At 41.7% G+C, this 13,730-nt stretch overlaps 1 long non-coding RNA gene across 2 annotated transcripts in view; it reads left to right on the top strand.

Moving 5' to 3' along the window:
* Positions 1-13,730, top strand: part of LOC122548432 — a 37,048-nt gene that overhangs the window by 6,728 nt on the left and 16,590 nt on the right. Inside the window, exons 1-2 of one of the 2 annotated variants that reach the window (XR_006311234.1) lie at positions 7,001-7,166; positions 11,449-11,535. This is a non-coding gene — a long non-coding RNA (uncharacterized LOC122548432). Of the gene's footprint in view, positions 1-7,000; positions 7,167-11,448; positions 11,536-13,730 lie in introns of those variants that run through there. The other variant, XR_006311235.1, reaches the window with a different exon arrangement.

Below are 13,730 nucleotides of genomic sequence, written 5' to 3'. Positions count from 1 at the left end.
GCCTGACTGGTACATACTTATCAAGGACACTCAATAGTTGCTCCTTGAAGAAGCTTCACATATTTGCCTTGAAGCTTACTTTTCCAAGCCACACATCCTAAGTCATGCCTCACCGCATCATAATTTCCCTGCCCCCAGCTATAACTCTTGCCCTGTAGTGCACACTTATCCCTCTCCATCCCCTCAGGTCCCCTTTAAATATTTCCCCTCTCACCTATTATATAAAACAATACATGTCTCAGTAAAGAAGTTTCTGGGCTGATATTAAAATATTAGGTTACAACACAACAGCATATTTCAAGTAATCTGGGGTAAGATGTAATAGTAGACCTTTATATTCTCAGGTCACATACTATAATAGTTGTGATATCATGAGCTTATTTCTTAAAGGCATACTGCATACTGACTGTGAAACAGGATCTGTTTTTGGACTCCCCTACCCTGGGGAAAAGACCTTGGCTATTCACTCTATTCTTGCCCCTCATGATTTTATAAACCTCTGTAAAGTCACCCCTCAGCCTCTGACACTCCAGTGGAAAAAATAACCCCAGCCTATTCATCTTCTTCCTGGAACTCAAACCCTCTAATTCCAACAACATCCTTTCCAGCAAATTCCAATAAACCTTTACTGCACCCTCTAAAATTTAACAACGTTTTTCTACTTATTTCATGTGAGGTTTGTGCGGGAAGAGGTAATGAGTTTCCCCGACCAGAGCAATGCAATGCAGAAGTGCAACAGGGAGGACTGTTGCAGTGTAGTGGTAGTGTTCTTGCTTCTCTGCCAGGAGGCCTGGCACAGTCCCATCTGCTCCAGAGGTGTGCAATATCATCGCTGAATAGGTTGATTAAATTACCCAGAAGTGCAATGGGGTCAGAAGTGGCCTAAAAAAGGAAAGTTTGCAAATTAAATTCTTTTATTTCTTGAAGAGGGACAGTGGTTTCCTGGAACCCACAAGAAAATCTTTGGTATCATCTGCTGACCCCTGAAGAATGGCCTGCCAGCATCAATCAGCTAGTTTGAAGTATTAGTAAGTCACCCAACTCCACTTAAATAAAACCCAGGTGATTGAAGTACTCCAGAGCCTCCATTTGCTCTAGCAGTTGAGTTTTGGTATGACTAATCATCATCAACTCAAAACCAGCCCAAAAATAGTTTAAAGTCAAAGTGGTATCTCTGTCTATAATGGTGGGATTATTGCCTGGTGAGTATGGGAGAAATCAACTGTTGGGTATTCTGATCTGCCTGGCATTGCAGTCTAGGTCTCCTTTATCTAAACCAATTTGATGCATGTGGAGATGGGGTGCAGGTCAGGGAATAATGATGCTGGAGGTTAAAGAATATTTCAATCAATTTTTGCCAAACTAAATACCAATAGGAATAAGAGTCCTTTCCACACACAGTGCTTACCAGTTCCAAGCAACCCTGGATACCACCTTAAATGGGATTTATTTAGATCAAACGTCCTGCATGTCCAAGCCTCAGGAAATGCTTTGATTTAATTTTGATACAAAAAGCCCATGTCATTTTGAAATAGAAGCTTCTTATAGTGCTGGGTGCAATGCTCTCAGAGGTCAAGTTGCAAAGCAAAATTCAACGTAATTCAACATTATTAGTAATCTAATAAACAGCTGTCTGAGCTATGCCAGTAGAATGAGCATGAGGCAGTGAAAAATGTAGGCTGTGGTATTTTAATCCTGAATGGTTACTAATGCCTCTACTAATATATCTGTCTGATTTGAAAAAGCTGTGCATATGGAGTTCGTTGCTTCTCAAGAAATGTGTGCCATGTAAAAACAAAAGATTTTCATGGTAATACGTTTGTTTATTTCATAATGAAGAAATACATTAAACAAAACGTACACCTGTATTTTCCAGCCCATTAAATTATATTTGTTGTTATTTACAATCATTTGGTAATATGGAACTTGACTATTGCTGAAAAAAGACACATTTTATTGCAGCTTTTCATTTTGCACTCATAGAGGGCACATTTTTAAGGTGAGATGAGAAAGAATTTAAAAAAATGTTACAGGCATATTTTGCATGTGGAATGAACTTCTTGAGCAAGTGGTGGATGCAGGTACAACACGGGTTAAAGACATTTGGATAGATACATGAATATGAAAGGTTTGGGGGGATATGGGCCAGGAGCTGGCAGGTGGGACTAGTTTAGTTGGGGTTATGGTTGGCATGGACTGGTTGGACCAAAGGATCTGTTTCTGTGCTATATGACTCAATGACTCTATGAGGACAATCTTCAGTGTAAGGCAAAACCAGGATTTATCTTGCATAAGTGAAGTGTTCTGGTTGATTGGCAAGTGAACCATGTTTGGTAGTTGAGTTACTATAGCAATATTAACTGACAATTAACTGCCAGGCGTCTTTTGAAAATGCCAGATCAGATATGTGGAATCTTATTGATCTAGAAATGAACCAGTGAATGTCACTCACCTCTTCTGTTCAGTTGAAATGGGCAAGTGCATTCTTTAGTCTATGACATATAGGGCCCTGTGTATAATATTATGTATAGTGTATAGTTTCCAGTACATGCACATTTACCACACTTCCAGCAGATTGAAAATGCTAAATTGATTGACAGCATAATTCTTTGCACGCTCAGGATTATCCAGCAAATGCTGTCCAATTGTGGAACCACATTGAATGTTGGACACCGTTTTGTGGATTTTACAAGTATAGGCTGGTTGCGTTTACTCAAAATTTTGATTTTGCAAACAGCCAAGGAGATATGCTATTTGATTCAATCTGTCAGTCTTTGGTTCATATGGCCCACATATCCGCATCACTGACACTGAAATTCATAAACTACATAATTTATTTGTGTGATAGACATAACAACTTTTTTGGTTAAATTGCTGTATCCTGTTACTGCCTCAACCAACGTAAGATATTTTAGATTAGATTACTTACAGTGTGGAAACAGGCCCTTTAGCCCAACAAGTCCACACTGACCCACCGAAGAGCAACCCACCAAGACCCATTCCCCTACATTTACCCCTTCACCTAACATTATGGGCAATTTAGCATGGCCAATTCACCTAACCTGCACATCTTTGGACTGCGGGAGGAAACCGGAGCACCCAGAGGAAACACACGGGGAGAATGTGCAAACTCCACACAGACAGTTGCCCAAGGCCGGAATTGAACCCAGGTCCCTGGCGCTGTGAGGCAGCAGTGCTAACCACTGTGCCACCGTGCCAGGGCACTTGTTCAATTTAGGGGCAAGACTCATTAGCCAATGCAAATCAGAGTCCATGGTATGAGGACCTTGATAATATCTAATGCTACCAAACAGGTGTCCCACTAATTAAAAATGGAGGGGAGCAACCCGCTAATATAAATCAAAACTTTTACTTCGTGGGCTCAGCAGGGTCAGAAGTTCTCACTTGGCTGGTTATATTAGGTTAAAATCAAAACTTTGTGCACAACGAGTCAGATGTGAAACATGCAGTTAAATGGTTCAGCAGTGTAATTACTTCAGCCTTTGAGAGACTGATCAACTATAATCAATTTGAATGGTAGTGGGGCTGATTGTCCTGGTCCTGCACTGATGATCTAAAAACACAGGAGTTTGCAGCGTCATCCGTTATAATTTCCCCAACAGCTGTTATTTCATGTAAATGTTTTCCAACAGAAATTTTGAAACTTTTGGCATAATACTTTTTGTACAAACTAAAAATTACCAGTGGCAGTATCGTTGAGGCAATTTTAACAGATGTGGGATAGAGGGGTGCCTTATTAATTGGGATATTATAATGAAGCTGCTTGTTTCATATTTAAGGTCTCTTCCAAGTGTTCTTGGGTTTGGGAAACCTACAGCTACAGGAAGAGCTCAGTGCATGAGAGCCAGACTGAATATCCCCTATCAAGTTGACTTGTTTACCTGCCCACTTAACCCCAAACCTGGCTCATGCACCCTTCTTCCAGGTTAAAAAGATATTCTCACTCTCCCCTTCCTCCAGATTGGAGACCACTCCTTGGTCTCAGACAACCCACTCCCTCCACCCTCACTCCTTAGATCAACAACCACTGGTCTTCCCTTAGAATCACCCTGAAACCCTCAAACTACATACCCCATAGTCAGACCACTGTCCCTCCCACCAATCTAAGGATTATTGACCTTACCTGTCCCAATATCAGAATGTACCATCCAACCCCTCCTCCACTGACCTTGGCAATACCCCTCCTCTGATATCAGACTGCATGGATCAACGACCATTTCGCCTCAACTGTTTCAAACAACCTACCAGGAGGAGTAACTGCACCTGTCTTGCTTAGGTATCACACCACCCCCTCGACATTTCCCACTAAATCTACTGCTCCTTTGGCTTTTTCTGGAGTAATCCCTATGATAGCAGACTGGTTTTTAAACAATTGTTCTAAAACTATCTTGCTATTAAGGTTGAAATAAATGATAGTTAATCAGCAGTTTCAATTGATAAACAGTGTTGCAGTAAATATAGATAGGAAACAACACTTACGTACACATTTTCACCTTCACCTCTTGTTGCACATACTTAAAAAGTATTCCAAATATGGCTCGCTTATGCCACCTTGTGAGCATTTAATCATATTGACAGTTCCATAAGCTTCTACAGGGTGAGTGAATTGAATATGTGTCCTCAGTGCTTCAGCAAACAAATTACAAAAAATAGAGATGAGAATGCTTTTTGACCCATCACGGACTATCCGTCCAGATAAACCCATTCCCTCATTACAGCATCTAAACAATTGTCACCGTGCTGAATTTTCACCTCCCTAACTATAGTATTATCTAATCTGAATTGCCAACTAGCCACTGGAGGGCTGCAGTGGGTTGAATTTTCCTAGGTAATGGGAATGACATGGGCAATAGCGAGATAGTTTGGAAAATTCTGTGAAATTGGACAAATGAGATTCTTGAGGTCTTGAAAAAAGACTCTGACTTTCCACTTACAATTTCAGCACTGGGTTAAATTCTTGCTAGTGAGCAGTATGGAGTCTATTTGTATGTATTAACATTTCATTAGTAGCTAATCTCACCGGATTTAAATGTAAATTACTATTTTCCCAGAAATGGAGAGAAACCACTGTTTTGCCAAATGGTGACAATTCCAGACATGAAAATCAGAGCTGGTAGTCAGTGGCTGCAGCACATAAGTGTCTCCTCTGGACATCCAGAATTCCCCTTCACCTCAGGATACTGTCCATGGAAATAGCAACTGCCTGCCTCTTCTGTCTACAATGATTGGCATCAGCCAAGTACCACCCTCATCATATCATTCTGGCACATCTCTGAGTCAGTTATAATACAATTCACCACTTGAAAACTGCACTTTGGAACTCTGACATATTTCATTGCAATGCTGCTGCCAGGCCACAGTGTATGAGAGGTCAGATGCCAAACTCATGCATCAGGACAGTGTCCGTCTCAGGGCCTTGCTTTCTTAACTTGCACCTACCTCGATTCTCCCAGCACCACTGCCTTGGTTGCCTTGCATTTTCGCACATTGATGCCTTTTTCAGAACCAAAAAGCTCACAGTAAGTCTGCTTTGTCTTGCATTTTAGTCAAGATACAAGGCCAGGCAACCTGTCATGTTTACCAACAATGATCAGTCAATGATGATATATTACACTGTGCTATATCATTGTCACATCTACAGCATGTGCCAGCAACTTACACTGCAAACACAGTGCACGTGTATCAAACTAATGGCCATGTCTCAAAGTTTAAAGGGATTAGTTCTCAATTAAGTCGGGGGCACTATTGCCAATCAGGAGTACTGATGCAATAAGTCACTTGGACATAGTCAATCGTCCATTTGGGGTATTCAGAGTCAGGGGTCCCATATCACTACATTCTGTGGAGTTGACCTTGGGCATTCCTGCAGGTCCAGTGCAAACAGTCTGGGGATTAGCAGTCAGTCAGTCAGAAGCTGCACAAAAATCAGTCAGTGGTCTGATCAAAATGGTTGCTCCAAGTAGGTTGGTGGCAGGGCCAGGTGGCATGGTCAGTCCTTGGGGTCTGTTCACTAAAAGTCAATTGGGGTTAGTGGGATGGTTGCTATTGTAAGGAAGTTGAGGAAATCGATTGTGAGGTTTGCAGGCAGCATGCAGAGACACAGAATGGATAATAATTGTGAAGGGAGACAACTCAACATATAAGTATGAGAGACAATAGAGCATGTGGTATTGCGAATGGGGTAGTCATTAACAGTCACCATTGTCCGGTGGGTCAGTGCATCATCATGTCTTGTAATAACCACATTGTCAGCCTGTGGCTCAGGGATGGAGATGAATACTTAAATAAAGTACTTTAAGTACTTAAGTAAAGTTGGGACCATGTGGGGACTCAAACTGATAGGATTGATGGGGAGTGCAAAGTAGAAAAGAATATGGAAGTTTGGGGGTGCAGTAATCACCTAGATTGACAGGATGAGCCTGTACCTCACTCTGACGTGCAACCTATGTTGCCTTCCATCTTCATCTGAATCAGAAGTACAGAACGGAAAGGAAAAATGGATGGCACCATCCTGACGTAGGCAGAGAAAGTGACCTCTTTTTCTTGAGGGAGTGGGCTGTAGAAGTTAGACCCTCAAACTGTAATTAATCAGGTACTTACATATATCAAGTTAAAGATATCTGCAGTTTTAGGATTCTGGATGTGAACCTTGCTGGGGCAAGTTTTCTCTCTTTGTTGGGGGTGAGCACATGAATATCAGGCACCCCAGCATTTGTCTTGGGAGTTCTCTGAGAATGAGTGAGCTTCCAGTAGCCAGCATAGCTGTTAATACACCTGTGGATGAAGGAGAGGTGGTGAGGTGTCTTATTTGAGTGAGGTGGAAGCGCAGAGGGCAGGAAGGGTTAGTAATCTGAGGGTTTGGTGGGCTATATGACATCAATTGAGAGATGCTGCATGCAACCTTTTATGATTTGATATGATTTATTATTGTCACGTGAACCTAGGTACAGTGAAAAGTTTTGTTTTGCATGCAGTACAAGCGGATCATACCATTCAAAGAATACAGGTGATAGAACAGAACGAGGAGTACAAGTTATGGCTACAAAGCAAGTGCACAAAAAGCAAGATCAACAAGAGTTTTGGTGTTTGAGAGGTCCATTCGAAGTCTAATAACAGATTCAAAGAGGCTGTCCTTGAACCTATTGGTACGTGTATTTAAGTTTTTGTATTGTCTGCCTTACGAAAGAGATTATAAGCAGGGTGGAAGTAGTCTTTGATGATGACTGCCTTTCCAAGGCAGCTAGGTGGTAACCAGACTAGGCTGACAGGGACTGGTATCGTGTCTGGTAGTCCTGAGGAAAGAGGTGGGACCTCCTGTTGGCAGTGCTGGGAAACCTGGAAGGCTCTGGTAACAGTAAGTATTTCTACCTCAAGTGAGCACAAGATAACGTGAGAGCGTGGTGCTTACAAAATGTGCGGAACATGGGAAAACTTACTCATGCTCAGAGAAAGAAAGATTCATTTGGAACTCCCTAAAGTTAACAACTAGCCTAATTTAAGGAAGATTCAGCCCACAGTTTCAGGCAGGTTCACTAATTTTAGGAGAAAACATCTTACATGCATGCACAGTCCAGGTCAAAATCCTTTACTAGCATGCTCGCTTCAACACCAGGAATCAAGTTTTTTTTAAAAGAAGAGGCACTGGCAAAGAGGAATTTAATGCCTTCCCCACAGCACGTTTCGTATCAGAGAGAATATTTATCAGGTGAAAAGGTGGAGACCCTCACCTTGATTACGTCTGGCGGGGAGAAGCTACTGAATGGCCCTCCTGCCTCACTGCTATTTGTGACCCTTAAGTGGACAATTAATTCCCATGCTGTTGTTTCGTTTGGAACCAGGAACTATATACCAAGTAGACAAATGGTAAATTTTAACAAAAACACTTTATTGATGACACTCACATCTCCACAGCAGGTTCTAAACTGGACCCAAACTCGGGCCCTCTGGGTCACCTGACAAGTTCTCTTAAAGGGGCAGCACTCCCAATTACATACATAACACCAGTATCACTCCAGTGGCTGGCAGTCAAGGGTACCGTAAGAATGCTTTCTGTTCCGAATACCTTTGGTCCTAGGGAGGACCAGCTGCTGCTCAGGAAATGCAGATGGCCTTCTGAAAAGAAGGCATTGTGAGTCTCTTAAGACTTCACCTACATTAAATACAATGATCAAAACACTCAGACTGCTTATTATCTTCCAATTGTAAGAACAAATGCTCAGAAAAGTTAAAAAATCACTTAAATATATATAGTAGATAACTATGACTATTGAGATCACATGCTTAATGATAGTAGTCCTTCTATCTGCTCTAACACACTTTTATTGTTGTACACAGATATCCTGCTTTAGATTGGAATTTGAGAAGGTGTTTTGTGTGTGTTTTTAATAATATTTATAAATAAACAATGTATTGTATACAAAAGGCATTATGAAGGAATTTAGTTTTTGAGAGGACAAAAGGTTAGTTATAATCCAAAGATGTGCAGGTCAGGTGAATTGGCCATGCTAAATTGCCCACAGTGTTAGGTGTGTTAGTCAGGGGTAACTATAGGGTAGGGGAATGGGTTTGGGTGGGTTTCTCTTCGGAGGGGCAGTGTGGACTTGTTGGGCCTAAGGGCCTGTTTCCATACTGTAGAGAATCTAATCTAATATAGTGACACTGTTATACCTGGAACTAGGGTTAAGAACATCTGAGAGACTTTTGAGTAAGTAATCTTTGTTCAGTCACATTACGAGTACCACGATACTGGTTTAATTAAATGAGACACTGGTATAATTGTGCCTATAATTATTGCTGATAACTATCATGAGTGCTCGAGACAGAAACCACTACTATTTTAAAGGATAATTGGAAAAACTTTTGAAGCCAAGGAAAATGTGTATCCATTTAGAGAAAGTGAAGGAATAGAAATAATTTCAGATTGCTTTTGCAAAGGACGGGTACAGACATATTGGTTCATAAAGTTGTGTTACCTCTTTTTAATACATTCATGGGATATGGGTATCATTGGCTCGACCAGTATTTATTTCCAAATCCTAATTGCCCAGAGGACAGTTAAGAGTCAGCCACATTATTGTAGGTCTGGAATTAAAGGCAGGTCTGATCAGGTAAGGGTGGCAAAGGATATTAGTGAACCAGCTGGGTTTTTATAACAACCAGCAGTGGTTTCTGTTTCCAGTGGTGTTTACATGTTTGCCATTCAGTTAGCTTTTTATTTAATTCAGATTTCACGATCTGCCACATTACAATTCAAGCCCATGAGCCCAGAACATGAGTCTGGAGCTTCTGGATTCTGGTCGAGTGATATTAGCACTATACCACAACCTCCATTGTCTGTGACAAAAAACTACAAACTTTTAAATTAATATAAAATAGATTTTTGTTTACTCATGGATTTCCCAGAGGCCGAGCTAAGACAAAAAGGAACTTTGTTCTGGTATCTGATCCGACAGTACTGCCAAAGAACTTTCTGGCGTTCTCTCTATTGCTGCAACGGCACAACCTATGTAATTGTCACAAATCCAGTATTGCCTTTCTAATTCTCCTGCAGTTTCACTTGTTCGGCAGTGTAGGTATATGCACAGTGACCTGTGATGATGAATTTTCAGGAATCCTAGGACAGCAACAATAACAAATTGTATTTATACAATGTCTTTGTATTGTACAATACAATAAAATATCACAATATAAAGCAAAATGATACACCTCATCACAGAGAGTATAATATGTAAATACTCAGTCTAAGGGCTAGATTTTAAAAACTAAATGATTAAGTGTATTTGAGTCAGTGATAGATAGGTCAGAGTCATAGAGATGTACAGCATGGAAACAGACCCTTCGGTCCAACCTGTCCATGCCGACTAGATATTCCAACCCAATCTTGTATCATCTGCCAGCACCCGGCCCATATCACTCCAAACCCTTCCTATTCATATACCCATCCCAATGCCTCTTAAATGTTGCAATTTTACCAGCCTCCACCACTTCCTCCGGCAGCTCATTCCATACATGTACTACCCTCTGTGTGAAAAAGTTGTCCCTTAGGTCTCTTTTGTATCTTTCCCCTCTCACCCTAAACCCATGCCCTCTAGTTCTGGACTCCCCGACCCCAGTGAAAAGACTTTGCACATTTACCTTATCCATGTCCCTCAAAATTTTGTAAACCTCTATAAGGTCACCCCTCAGCCTCCGATGCTCCAGGTAAAACAGTCCCAGCCTGTTCAGCCTCTCACTATAGTTCAAATCCTCCTACCCTGGCAACGTCCTTGTAAATCTTTTCTGAACCCTTTCAAGTTTCACAACATCTTTCCGATAGGAAGGAGATTAGAATTGCATGCAATATTCCAACAGTGGCCTAACCAATGTCCTGTACAGCCACAACATGACCACCTAACTCCTGTACTCAATGCTCTGACCAATAAAAGAAAGCATATCAAGTGCCTTCTTCACCATCCTATCTACCTGCGACTCCACTTTTAAGGAGCTATGAACCTGCACTCCAAGGTCTCTTTGTTCAGCAACACTTCCTAGGACCTTACCATTAAGTGTATAAGTCCTGCTAAGATTTGCTTTTCCAAAATGCAGCACCTTGCATTTATCTGAATTAAATTCCATCTGCCACTTCTCAGCCCATTGACCCATCTGGTCAAGATCCTGCAGTAATGTGAGGTAACCCTCTTCGGTGTCCACTACACCTCCAATTTTGATGTCATCTGCAAACTTACTAACTGTACCTCTTATGCTCACATCCAAATCATTTATGTAAATGACAAAAAGTAGAGGACCCAGCACCGATCCTTCTGGCACTCCACTGGTCACAGGCCTCCAGTCTGAAAAACAACCCTCCACCACCACCCTCTGTCTTCTACCTTTGAGCCAGTTCTGTATCCAAATGTCTAGTTCTGCATGTATTCCATGAGACCTAACCTTACTAACCAGTGTGCCATGGGTAACCTTGATTAGTAAGGCGGTCGAGGGTTACAAAGAGAAAGCAGTAAGAAACATATCAGCCATGATTGAACGGCAGAGTAGATTCAATGGGCTGAATGGCCTAATTCTTCACTTGTATTTTATGGTCTAAAAATCATCATGTTGTATGACGCTGTCTGCCAATGATTTGCCATGGCTAAGTTTGCTGCTGTAATTCTCCTTTTGATAGAGATCTACATTACCTGCTTGTCTTGGTATGGTAAATTAAAACTATTTGCTAATCTAATGATAAGAAAGCTCTTTTCTTAAACAAAATGTAATTTATTGCATGTTACCAACTAAGTACAAGTTACACAGAAATGATAGACATTGCCACTAAGACAATGGGAAGGACCTGGATGGTAGATCCAGAGCTGTTCTCCCATCGGGTTGGTATGACATTGTCATAGTAGGTGATACTTAAGGCACGCCTATGTATTAACCCTTTCATACCTTTAGACTCATCGCTTTACAACAGTCAAAGAAAGAAAGAAAGAAAGAAAGAAAGGTGGAGAGCCTGGAACATTTTAAGAAGGAATTCCAGAGGTGAGGATCAAAACAGCTGAAGGATTAACTAACAGTGGACGAACATTTAAGGTCAGGGATGCTCAAGAAGCCACAATTAGATTTACATGGAAATCATGAGGGTTGTGTGACTGGAGTAAATGAGAGGAAAAGTAACAATTTTGGATGCACTCAAGATTAGGGAGGATAGCCTGTGGGAAGCCAGCTAGCAGTATGTTGAAATAGAGTCTAGAGCAAACAGAAAGCATGAATGTAGATTTTAGTTGAATTTCAGATTTGTTGAGGCAGGGATGAAGTTGGGCTACACTGGGGAGTTGGAAATAGACAGTATTAATGAAGATATGGACATTAGGTTGGAAGCTCATCTCAAGGTCAAATATGATACTTCTTGAATGGTGTTTAATGTACTTATCAGCATTAAACCTGACATCAAGTCTGTACTTAACCAAGTATTCCAAGAAGTCCTAGTAAAATTGAAGTCAGTAGGAATCAGGAGAAAACTCTCCATTTGTTAGGTTATGCGTGGACAAAGAAAGATGGTATGGCTGGTGGAGTTCAGTCATCTCAGCTCCAGGATATCTCTGCAGGAGTTCCTCAGGTTAGTGTCCTAGGCTCAACCATCTTCAGCTGCTTCCTCAATGATCTATCCATCATAAGGTCAGATGTGTGGGTATTTGCAGGTATTTCCACAATGTACAGCACCATTCAACTCCTCAGAAACTGAAAAGCCCATGCCCAAATACAGTAAGACCTGGACAACATCCAGGTTTGTAAATGGCAACTAACATTCATGCCACCGAACTGCAAGGCAATGACCATCTCCAAGAGAAAATCCAATCATCTCCCCTTGACATTCAGTGATGTTACCATAATTGAATCCTCCACTATCAGCATTCTGTGGTTAATATTGTCAAGCAACTGCACTGAACCAGCTAGATAAATAGTGTGTCTATAAGAACAGGTCAGAAGATGGTGAAATCTGTGTGAGTAATTCATCTCCTGACTCTCCAAAGCCTGTTCATCATCCGAAAGAAGTCAAGTACGCATTCCTGAATTGGTACAACACAAATATCCACCATCCAGAACAAAACAACCCACTTGACTGGCTCCTCATTCACTGGTTTAAATATTTTCTCCCCCTGCCAACACTGTATTATATACAAGATATACTGCAATAACTTACTAAGGCTCTAACAAAACATTTGTTTTTTTTTTCATAGGAGTGGAAGTAAGGCCATTCGGCCCATCGAGTCCACTCCGCCATTCAATCATGGCTGATGCGCATTTCAACTCCACTTACCAGCGTTCTCCCCGTAGCCCTTAATTCCTCTAGACAACAAGAATCTATCAATCTCGGCCTTGAAGACATTTAGCGTCCCGGCTTCCCGTAGCCCTTAATTCCTCTAGACAACAAGAATCTATCAATCTCGGCCTTGAAGACATTTAGCGTCCCGGCTTCCACTGCACTCCGTGGCAATGAATTCCACAGGCCCACCACTCTCTGGCTGAAGAAATGTCTCCGCATTTCTGTTCTGAAATGACACCCTCTAATTCTAAGGCTTTTCCTTCCCGGCTGCCCCTCTGCTTGCCGTCACTTCCTCTGCTGCTCCCGCTCTTTCTGTGGAGAGAGAAAAAAAAAACACACCGCTGCCTGCTACAGGTAAGCAATTTTAAAACAAACTGTCTTACCTTTGCTGTAGTCTCCCGGGTTCGCTTTTACTTCGACGCTGCTCCCACTCAAATGACCATTGGTGTCAAGGGGTGAGTATTTATACTCACTTTTCCTTCCCGGCTGCCCCTCTGCTTGCCGTCACTTCCTCTGCTGCTCCCGCTCTTTCTGTGGAGAGAGAAAAAAAAAACACACCGCTGCCTGCTACAGGTAAGCAATTTTAAAACAAACTGTCTTACCTTTGCTGTAGTCTCCCGGGTTCGCTTTTACTTCGACGCTGCTCCCACTCAAATGACCATTGGTGTCAAGGGGTGAGTATTTATACTCACTTTTCCTTCCCGGCTGCCCCTCTGCTTGCCGTCACTTCCTCTGCTGCTCCCGCTCTTTCTGTGGAGAGAGAAAAAAAAAACACACCGCTGCCTGCTACAGGTAAGCAATTTTAAAACAAACTGTCTTACCTTTGCTGTAGTCTCCCGGGTTCGCTTTTACTTCGACGCTGCTCCCACTCAAATGACCATTGGTGTCAAGGGGTGAGTATTTATACTCA

This window comes from Chiloscyllium plagiosum, chromosome 3 (assembly GCF_004010195.1).
Source record: "Chiloscyllium plagiosum isolate BGI_BamShark_2017 chromosome 3, ASM401019v2, whole genome shotgun sequence".
In the NCBI taxonomy this organism is placed as follows: domain Eukaryota; kingdom Metazoa; phylum Chordata; class Chondrichthyes; order Orectolobiformes; family Hemiscylliidae; genus Chiloscyllium; species Chiloscyllium plagiosum.
The sequence above is the reverse complement of the archived record's forward strand: the minus strand, read 5'-3'. Positions and strand labels throughout refer to the sequence as shown.